Source organism: Xyrauchen texanus, chromosome 9 (assembly GCF_025860055.1).
Source record: "Xyrauchen texanus isolate HMW12.3.18 chromosome 9, RBS_HiC_50CHRs, whole genome shotgun sequence".
In the NCBI taxonomy this organism is placed as follows: domain Eukaryota; kingdom Metazoa; phylum Chordata; class Actinopteri; order Cypriniformes; family Catostomidae; genus Xyrauchen; species Xyrauchen texanus.
Window position 1 is genome coordinate 11254589 of NC_068284.1, and position 11285 is coordinate 11265873.

Genomic DNA, 11285 nt, shown 5'->3' on the forward strand with positions numbered 1-11285 from the left:
GTCGTCATTGACTGAAAATCTTGGATTGGGTTAGGTTTGACACTGATGGAGAAATCATTTCAAATAATGGCATTGAACAAAAAAATAAAAGCTTAAATAATTGGAACAATATGGTAATTTGGAACAAAATGAGAAAATGGTGACAATTTTTATTTCTTTAAAATCAAAAATACACTCTGCTGAAGTAATTATCAAAATAATGATGCTAGTATCAACAGTGAACTTTTACAATGAACTTTGGTTGTAAATGTTAACGGAAGCTGTGTGCAAATTATCAAAATGACTCTTTATAAACTTTTCTTGTTTATATGTGTAATTATGTTGTGTTCAAATGTTTTCAAAAAATTCACCACTCTTTCTTGTTTTCTTGTAAATGAAGCGGTCCGGAACACTGAGTTTATGAAGTTATTTCCTACTACTTGTGCTGCTCTTCTGTACCTTCTTCTTGGCTGGCTGTTCAGATAAAACATGTGTAACGCAATCAATGGAAAGGCGGAGGCGAGAACTGGCTTGTCAATATAAATAATAGTTTAATATAAAACTTAAACAAAAGACAAACACACACACATGACGGACATGTCCGTAAACGATCTCTCTCTCCCGCACAATCCTCTACAGTCGACCTTTATCCCTCCCGGGAGGCTTGATTAGCCTAATACGGGACCGGGTGTGTAGGATCATGACCCGGCCCCGCCCTCCGCCCTGCCACATTCCTCCCTCGTTCTCTCAGGCTGGGGAGCCCCCAGGATGACGTACCCCCCCCCCCCTTTCCCTGGGGGAGGGCGTGCCCTAAGCCCCATCTGCTGACAGGTCATCCCCGTCTACCTGGACGAGGGAGGGGACAAGAGGTACTTCTGGGGGGGTACTTCCTGTAACAGTGTAGTACCCCCCCAAAAAAACACTGTCAAATTTAAAAGAGAGGGAAAAGGCCAACACAGAGCAGCAGTGAGAGAGGAGAGAGAGAAGAAAAAAAAAAAACCTACTTGCCGATACACCGTCGCATGGTCCTTGATCACTACTCCACCCTCTCAGGCAGACGACAGCCGCTTCTCCCCGGGCAGACCGGAGTCAGACTCACGACCCCCGGCGGAAAGAATGCCCCTCTGCGTTCTCGGCGACTCGTGGGGACTCTCCTCCGCCTCTGGCAGCGGCCCTACCACTCCAGGCGGTCGGGAGACACTTCCCTCCTCCCCTCGCGGACGGCGGTCTTCCATCGACCCCTCCACATTTCTGGGGGATGGCAGGGCTCTCCTCCGCCCCTGGCAGCGGCTCCATCGCTCCAGGCGGTCGGGAAGTCCAGTCCCCACTCGCCTCGCGGACTGAGGCCGTTCACCGCGTCTGGGCGGTCGGTCTACTCCCTCCCCCGGTGGATGGCAGCGGCGCTCCCCTGGGTGGACGGCAGTGTTGAGGGCTCCGCGACGGGTATCCCTCCTCCTTCCCGGGCTTTGACACCAGTGTAAAGCATTCAATGGAAAGGAGGAGGCGAGAACCGGCTTGTCAATATAAATTATAGTTTAATATAAAACTTAAACAAAAGACTAACACACACATGATGGACATGTCCGTAAACGATCTCTCTCTCCCGCACGATCCTCTGCAGTCAACCTTTATCCTTCTCAGGAGGCTTGATTAGCCTGATACGGGACCGGGTGTGTAGGATCACAACCCGGCCCCGCCCTCCGCCCTGCCAAAACATGTTTTGACACTCTTAAGGGACAACTTTGATCAGTTTCTTTGGGAAACCAATTGTACAGAGTTCAATTCAGAAATGGTAATTCTGATAAGTTCAAGTTTAAAGAGCATTTTAAATCCTTAAGTTTAGGGAAATATCTGTTGTTCTGCTAATGTGAACACTCTTACCAAGGGCTCGCCCTGCATTCCATAGACCACCTTGCAGTGAACACCATACTTTTAGCTGCAAGTGATTCCCTGGGGTTAACTAGCAGCCCCGCCCTGCATCCCACCCAACCAACCTTGCAGGGCACACACTACTCAAGTCTAAAGTGATTGGGGATATGGGACAGGTTTCCCTAGTCTAGTGCACCGGAGCAACAGAATAAAAATAATTTTCTGCATTCACTTTACATCATCACTTGACAAGATAATCAATATAGTCCCAGACCCAAATTTACCCTGTACAGCACACACCTTCAAACCCCTTTCTTTGCAGCACTTCCCCCCAGAGTGTTAATGAGCTAGGCTACCCACATTTAATCTCACCCAAACATAAGACATCTGTCAAATGCACTTTTTAAAAACAAAGTCTCCTCAAGTAATTTAAGCATTGTCCTTATTAAAATAATAAATCTAAAACTTCCATTTTAAAACCCATAGGAAATTCCTTAGGGATGAAAATGCAAATTTTCTATTGGGTTTTGGACACCAACCTGAAAAACTCTATACTGAACCTCTGGAAGGGAGGCCCCCTAATGTCATTCATTATGTAGGGCCAGTACTGGAAAGGTGGTAATGATTCAAGGGGCCCACAACAATTTCTATATTGTATTTCTAAAAATAATTGGGAGCCCAGAGCAATATACTCTTGGATGACTATTGTCCTAATAATGTGCCTGACATTTTCTTCTGCTGTTGTAGCCCATCCATCTCAAGATTCGACACATTGTGCATTCTGAGATGATATTGTGCTCACTACAATTGTAAAGACTGGTTATCTGAGTTACCATAGCCTTCTGTCAGCTCAAACCAGTCTGGCCATTCTCCATTGACATCTCTCAACAACAAGGTATTTCTGTCAAGTCAAGTCAAGTCAATTTTATTTGTATAGCGCCTTTCACAACACACATCGTTTCAAAGCAGCTTTACAGAATATCAGCATTAACAGATGATAAAACTGTAATGTCTATAAAGTCGATTAATCATCATTGTGTAATTTAGATAAAATACGATTTTTAATAGTGTGTAAAAATTATTAAATGATAATTGTATTAATAACCCCAGTGAGCAAGCTGTAGGCGACTGTGGCAAGGAACACAAAACTCCATAAGATGTAGATTAATGGAGAAAAATAACCTTGGGAGAAACCAGACTCACTGTGGGGGCCAGTTCCCCTCTGGCTAACATTATGAATGTAATGTAAATATTACTTATGTATAGTTAAAGGTGGGGTATGTGATTTTCTTTTTTGACCATTTTTTCAAAATAACTTGAAATCCTATTCCTAACCCACTTACTGGCTGTAAATTAGAAGCACTGAAATGAAAATTAAGCAATTTAATCATCTGTGGAACGGGCAGGACTCGAAAAACTCCAGCCGATCATTTTCAAGACCATCTAGAATCATTGGACAGAAAATGTGTCAATCAAACGGTCGTACCATGCCCCCCTCCCCCACCACCCTGGCGCGCGTGTCCCGTTCGTCATCAGCTGCTTTCAGATGGAGCGGCATTTACTACACAGAGCTGTAGTTCATCACTGACAAGCTGGGCAATTTACCCTTCATTATCACGGCCCAGCTTGTTAGTGAACTACGGCTCTGTGTAGTATACGCCGCTCCATCTGAAAGCAGCTGATGGCGATTTACTAATCAATGAATGCACTTTATGTTATGTGCTTTACTGACGAGATGCGCATAACAATCTCATCTGATAACGTTATATCGGTCAGCCCTATATTTAGCCATAAACTTCGGTGACAACCAGGACGTCCAATATATTTTTATATATTTTATATTTATACAATATATATTTACATTTCAAAAACATCAATTTTCTAACAATACTAATGATTTATGTGACTGTTGAATGTTAATAATATCTGGTGCAACTTAACGCTGAATGTTGTGCCATGTTGACGGTCTTAGCAGGTAAATGGTGACGTCATGCAGAAACTCCAACCTATGCTAGCCTGGCTCGCTCTCGCGCATCTGAGTTTTCGCTCGTGCATGATTGCGCGTCCATGTTTTTCGAATGGGTGGAGTCAGGGCCAGCGTTGGAGGAGAGAAGGTAGGACCTTATGAGTTGTGTATTTTCAAAATCTGCCGGCCGTTTTGCAAATCACATACCCCACCTTTAAAATCATGGTTTAAAATTATTAAACTAAGTAAGTGTTAAGGGTTTGTACAAACATGGATTGTGTTTGAACTGTAAGATTAATGACCAAAGTCTTTGAAGTCCATCTTGATTAATTACAGAAGTTCACATGGATGCAATTGTCCTTGTTAATTGGCTGATGAAGGCTTTTGTTGGCAATAGTTAGTCTAAGCATTTCATTTCAAGATCGTAGTCCATAAATAGACAGAGGTGATGCAGGTTGGAGTTGGCATCATTTCATCCTCTGAAGTCCGTCATAATCTCAGAACTGCTGCTCCACAACAAACGCTAGAGACTGTTGTGCTTAAAAATCCCAGGAGATTAGCTGTTACAGAAATCTTTAAACAAGCCCATCTGGCACCAAAAATCATGCCATGGTCGATTAAATATTTAGATAAAATATTTTTCCCCATTCTGATGGTTGATGTGAACATTAACTGAACCTCCTGATTCATATCTTCATGATTTTATGTATTGCACTGCGGCCACATGGTTGGCTGATTAGACAATCACATAAATAAGTAGGTGTACATGTGTTCCTAATGACGTGCTCTGTGCGTGTACAGTCAAGAGGCCCAGGGGTGTTACTTTGTCTAACCAGGGGGACCCCTCTGAGCATTTTGAGGCTTCACTACAGGACACGGTGCCTTTAATACAGGACGTATTGAGCGCTTGAATACGGGGCGTCGCCAAGACAGGATGTCGGCATTTTGGCAAACATACCCCTGATAGCACGCAGACATCCATCACCCAGTTGTCTACGTCATGTTTGTGTTTACATATGGAGGACGTTGTTTTTTTTTTTGCTCATCTCCAATATCAGATGTCTTCAAATTGTTGCCCCCGGCACTGTGCTTCACTCAAAGTTTGAACATTTTCAACATTTCCATTAATTTTCCAAGCATCAGACAATGATTACCGGACTATTCAAATATAAAATATCATTAGGCGGGCAGTGTCAGTGCTGAAGTCAATATAAAATGTTCTCTGCCGTTTTGAGCGGTGTGTTGACGCCCCGACACAAATCATTAATATATAGGGTGGGAGACCGCCAAGTAGGTTCTCTTTAAAACATTCACTCTGTATCTCACTGTATGGGAACACCTCAGATTGACAAGGGAAGCACTAATTACAACCTGTCTGTCCCAAGGGCAAACCAATCACAGCTTATAATAAGGAGCCCACCCCCACGTGCCACAGCTAAGCTTTACTTTGCTTGTCCAACGACTCCAGTTGACCCGGGATTTAAACAAGATAATGATTGGAATAGGCTCCCTTCTTGCCTTCCTCCAGCTAAACATTTGCTTACTGTGTAGCTGAAACTTTCGTGGGGCAAGCTCTTCTATCATCGCGTGCCCGTCGAGGGTTATTCATCGCTTGATGTCAGCGATATGGAAAAGCTTGGGCTCTCTAAACCACCCACGGTAGAACAGTCAGTGGTTCACCACCTGCATCGGAACAGGCAGACCACTCTCTCCTCTGCTAGCCCTTCCTTTCCGGTAAAATGTAACGCTTCGCTCCCATTTACCAAAAAATATATAAATCATTGGCGCTGTCTGTAAAGGCTCTAAACGCAACTTCATTGTTGATGGCCTTTCATGCTGAATTATTGGAGGAGTGGGGCACTTAACTCGACTCTGTCTGGCTATCCTAATCCGGCTGTAGTGGCGTCTTGTTGCTTCTAATTCTTCTGCCACCTTTTGAAGTCAGTCTTACTACAACCAGTATTTGAAACACGAGCAAACCAAATGGTCTTCTTTTTAAATGTTTACTTATTTAACGTAAAATTACATAGACATGGTACGCACGGTCAAAAAAATGTATGTTGCTTCCAACATCTCTAACTTCAAACTAAAAACTACATCCCATAATACGCTATGATGTAATACTATCTGATTGGAAGCTCAAACACTGAAATGTTATCATACCTAAACATTACTAAATTATGCATTTTAAACCAATACATTTCCAATGAATTTTCATTAAATAGTTTCCCTTTTTTATCACTTTTTAACTATTACTTCAGATGAACTAATTCCTATTTGGCTCTTACACCGGCATTTGGGAGAAAGCAACGGCTCTCGTGGTTGTGGGAGAGAAATCTCTATGGCTAAATCTTTCATGCCTTGGGGATAGAGATAAATTTGATTTTCTCAATGCGCTGGTCGATTCGAGGAATTTGTGCGGCCCATCAGTGGCGACATTGAGACAGAGATGCGATCTTTAAAAGGAGAGGAGGCTTTCGACATCTGTCTGCCACATAAGCAAACTCTGTGTCCTCCTGCCCCTTTGCAACCTGCTCCTTTTCGAATTTGTGAATGCGGCCAGGACTACAAAACCCCAGAGTGCTAAGGCCTCCCTCCTCCCTGTTCGTTCATTTATCTATGCATTTTTAGAGTCAATAGAACTGATTCCTTATCAATTCCTTAGAATTACATTTTAGTTGTACTATCAAAACGCCATAATTTGTGATTATATTTTCAAAAGACATGACCAGACATGCAGCCTACCAAAAACGTTAGAGCGACAGCAGTAGGGATGCCCAATGGCAACTTCACAGTGCAGAGACTAGCGACATCAAACGATAAAGTTGCTGCATGTGTGTACGGGGCTTTATAGTTCTCTATGATGTTCCATCTCGAGCCCGTTGCATCAATCAACCCCACAAGAAAAATAATATTTCATCAGTGTCTCTCCCATCAGTGTCTCTCTCCAAGGGGGAGTATGGTGTCATTCAGAACCTGTCTCCACCTTATGGGTTTGATGGCATCGCCATTGTCAGTGGGGGGGAGGGGGGGGGTGGTCTTTGGGAAAGGAAGTAACAACGTACGCATCCCTGTCGGGCGTTTTTCTTACTCAAGGATGAAAATGCACCTTTGGGTGTGGATGAACTAGCACAGCAGTGGCCGGCCGTGCTGCTATATGCGTTCCCATCTCTAAGTCTATTTTCTCCCACCTTAAGCAGGGTAAGAGAAGGCAGATTGTCCCCGTTGGCCAGGGAGGTTATGGTTGGCGGAGAATGTTCAGCTTCTACAGGGGAAATCCTGGTCCTTCCGTCATGCAGAGACCTTCTGTCTCAAGCAAACGGGCTGATATTTCATCCCCACCCAGAACAGGCAAATCTTCAGGTTTGGCTTGTGAATGGTTAAATTTGAAAACGCTTGGACTTACACAAGAAGTTATAAATACTATCCAAAGTGCTAGAGCTCTGTCTTCACGCTCCTTGCATGGTATTAAGTGGAATGTGTTCAAGGATTGGCAATATCCACTATTAAGGTCTACCTGGCCCCTGTTCAGCTTGCCATGTGGGCTTAGAGGGGACTTTGTTTGGGCGGCACCCTCTGATATGCCACTTTATGAAAGGAGCGAGGCGTTTGAGACCAGTGTAAAAACAAAGACTTGTGAGCGTTGTTCAAGGGGATATTTGTTGAAGATATTTGTACGGTGAGCATCTCCACATATTCTGTATTTATCTGATTTTACCTGTTGAATGTCTCTGCACCATCGATGGCTCATGCAGTTCTGAAGGTCAGTTCTTTGGAGAAATTAGAGGTTGTCTTTCATTATTTCCGGGTCTGTTCGGTGGCTTCGGAAAGCATGCAATACGAGTTGGCCAAATCTTTCCCATTGTGGGTTTCCGAGCAAATGTTTAAAAGAGAATGTTAGGTTACTCACATAACCCCAAGTTCTCACCAAGCTTACCTTATTGAATTACATAGGAGAAGGGTGTGCTTCTGAATTCCGTTTCAGGCCATCACAGCAGTTTATATAGGAAGGGGTTGGGATCCTTATTATAAGCTGTGATTGGTCAGAGTGATTGCCCTTCAGTCAGATGGGCATATGTAATTGGATACCTCACTCTGGTTTCTGAAAACTGGGGTAATTAAGTAACCTAACGTTTTTGTTTGGGTTACTTGAGTAAACTAATGATTTTGTTAAGGCCCCCAATGCCCTCTGCCCCCCCTTCAAGAACTATACACTTCCAGAGTGAGGAAAAAATCACTCTGAATCCCACTCACCCAGCCCAATACCTTTTTGAACTGTTGCCTTCTGGCCAACGCTTCAGAGCTCTGAGCACAAGAACCGCCATTGAGCAATAATTATGTGCAATACACAGTTTAGTCTATTTATATTATCTAACATATCCTCTTCTGCCATTACATACAAAGGAAAAAAGAGATTTAGATTTGCACTCCGTATGTGCGTGTATGTATGTGTCACAGTCTGTCTTCACCACATTCAAGGACTCTTATTTTGAAGTTCTCTCCTGCACTACGTTTCCCAAAAGTCACTGCCCTGATCGCTCCCTCGTTATCCCCACCTGTATGTCATTCACTTATTAAGGTCCAAGTGTATATATACCCTCTAGTTTTGTCAATAGTTATCAGTCCTTGAATTGTATTGTTATGTTTGTACCACGCCAGTGATGGTAATTAAAGTATTTAAAGTTCCTACTCCTGCGTCTCCTCTTGACTCCTGGACACCAAACGTTACAGTATGAAGGTGTGTGTCTGTGTATGTACGTATTTATTTTTATTATTATTATCTATGTGTTGCTGCTGTTTTTCTATTGTCCACTGGAAGCTCCTATCACCAAGACAAATTCCTTGAATGTGTAAGCATACTTGGCAATAAAGCTGATTCTGATATGCTCAAACTCTTTATTAAGGAAGATCTTCTGTGGTTATATCTGTAGCCTTGTGAGCAAGTATGCTGACATATGGTGCAATAGCATCCGGGCTGACCTGAGAGAGTCCTTACTCAAGGTCCTTTTCTGATCCTTAATCCCATCTTCTCCATATTCTTTTCTCCTCTCTCTCTACTGACTTATCCAATAAAGGTAAAATGCTAAATAAATATTAACTAGAGAGGTGAGTACTGAGAAGCTGAGATCAAATTTCACATGTCAACATTAGTCATTAAAATCTTCACTGTTTTAAAACAAATAACCAGTTCTTAACACTTACACAGATAAACCACAGCAGCACAAACAAATACTGAGACTTTTGCTGGTTTTATCTGAAGAGGTGTGTTCAGTTCCTTTGCAGTTATAAAATCAACATTGTAAATGTGCCATCACTCTGTGGAGAAAGTGAAACAAAAACAATAAAGAGGTGAGAACTTTAAGAGGGGAGGCCGGGGTAGTTGTCAAAGGTTAAATCTCAGTAAAAGTTCATTTCCACAAATTTTGTTTATTAAACAAAAGGGCAATATCCCCTTGGTAATAAAAATGGAAAGAACAAAGCTTTTGTAGCTAGAAGTTGTGGCTGTACAGAAATGTACTTCAGCTAAAAAAGTAGTAAGCTAAATGCAAGCTTATTTTTGGAAGTGCATAACAATGCACTTTCTAATTCAAAGTCAACGCAATATAAATGTCTGTTAATGTAAAATAACTTATGTAATTATATAAATCCCCAGGTCAGAATAATATCTTTATATTGTCAACACAAACTTTTTTTTTTTTTTTTCTGTTATACCTCTAAACTATAGAAAGATAGACTCCTGAATGGGAAGAAGAGATTAAAGGGTGATATTGGTGGAAAAAAGATTTTTAATTAGTTTAAATGCTGTTGTGTTTCAGTTTGATTCGTGGAGAATCTCCAGAACCAGCTGTTTCCATGAAGAGTGATTGATCAATGGATCATTAACCTGTCTTTGTTTCTGGAGACTATTGTACTGATGTGAGGTGAGGACACTAAATCAGTTTGTCTGTCTGTATTCAGTCTGTGAAAAGTGATGTGCACATACTGTATTCTTCTGTAATTTACACTAATGACAAATACACCCCGTGTGTGGGATTGATAGTTGTGTATTAAATGCTTGAATAGATACAGTATTTTAGAAAATCTGACAATACATTTCTGAACAACCACAGTAACAAACAGAAAGAGCCAAAGTCTCAATCTCACCTGGACAGAAGCAGTTTGACTAAATTAAGGTAGGCAGAAAGTTACTTAATGGCTACCTAAAATGTAGTCAAACTGCCATCATGTTAATTTCTGTATATTTTCTATCAGTCCCTTCAGTATCTGTACATGCTGCTGTCTGATGCTTCACTGCAGTTTGTGTTTAATATCAGCAGCAGCTGTGATATAATCCAGTGATATTTATTAGTTTTCAGGTAGTAATGCAGAAATAAAGTCCTCGTTGACTCTTGTCCACTGATCCTTCTGTTCAGTCTCTCTGTTACTGAATGGAGCTTCATTGTTTGAAGCTTTAGTTATTTCAGGAGCTTGAGCACAAAATCATCTCTCTGATGAAGAAAGAGCTGAAGAGCTTCAAGAGACTACTTATCCCAGATTCCCCAGCATGCTCTGAGAGAGGGGCTTCTGAAGATCACACTGGACGTCCTGAGGAAGATGAAGCAGACAGACCTCGCTAACACATTACACACCAGTTGGAGTCGTGTGACTATTACATCACTTAAGGTTCAGAGGAAACACACAGTGGGCATTATTCATCATGAAACATATTCAGAACAAATTTCTAAATTTTGACATTTGTTGTATTCAATTCAACGCAGCAATTTATGTACTAAAGGAAACATATTACATGTTAAATAATATTCAAAAACACTTAATCATGAAGCCTTTTTTGTTCATCTCATGTTAATGTTCATGGATTTATCTTTATTTATTTGAGTTGTCTCATGGAATTTATGATTTTACATGGTGATCTGTATCATGGAGTCCATAAATACTTGCCCTTTTGTGTCTGGAAAAAATACAAATCCAGACTAAATGATACAAGTAAGAGAATGAATGTAGGAATCTCAAATCATGGAAGCTCAAAACTTCTGAATGAGATATCCACAGAGCTGTACATCACAGAGGGAGGGAGTGGAGAGGTCAATAATCAACATGAGGTGAGACAGATTGAGACCGCATCCAGGAGACCAGAGACACCGGAAACACCAATCAAAGGCAATAACATATTTAAAGCCTTACCTGGACAAACCCTTCAGAACTGTGCTGACTAAAGGAGTTGCTGGTATTGGGAAAAATAGTCTATGTGCAGAAGTTCATTCTGGAATGGGCTGAAGAAAATCAAGGGGAATCTCTGCTCTGGATAACCTCTCGACCAGCAGCAGCCAATCAGATTCCTCCTGAGTGTGTTGACCAGATCACAGATGTACAAGGGTTCAATGACCCTCAGAAGAACAAATATTTCAGGAAGAGAATAAATGATGAGAGTCTGGCCAATAGAATCACACACATGAAATCAAGAAGCATGTAC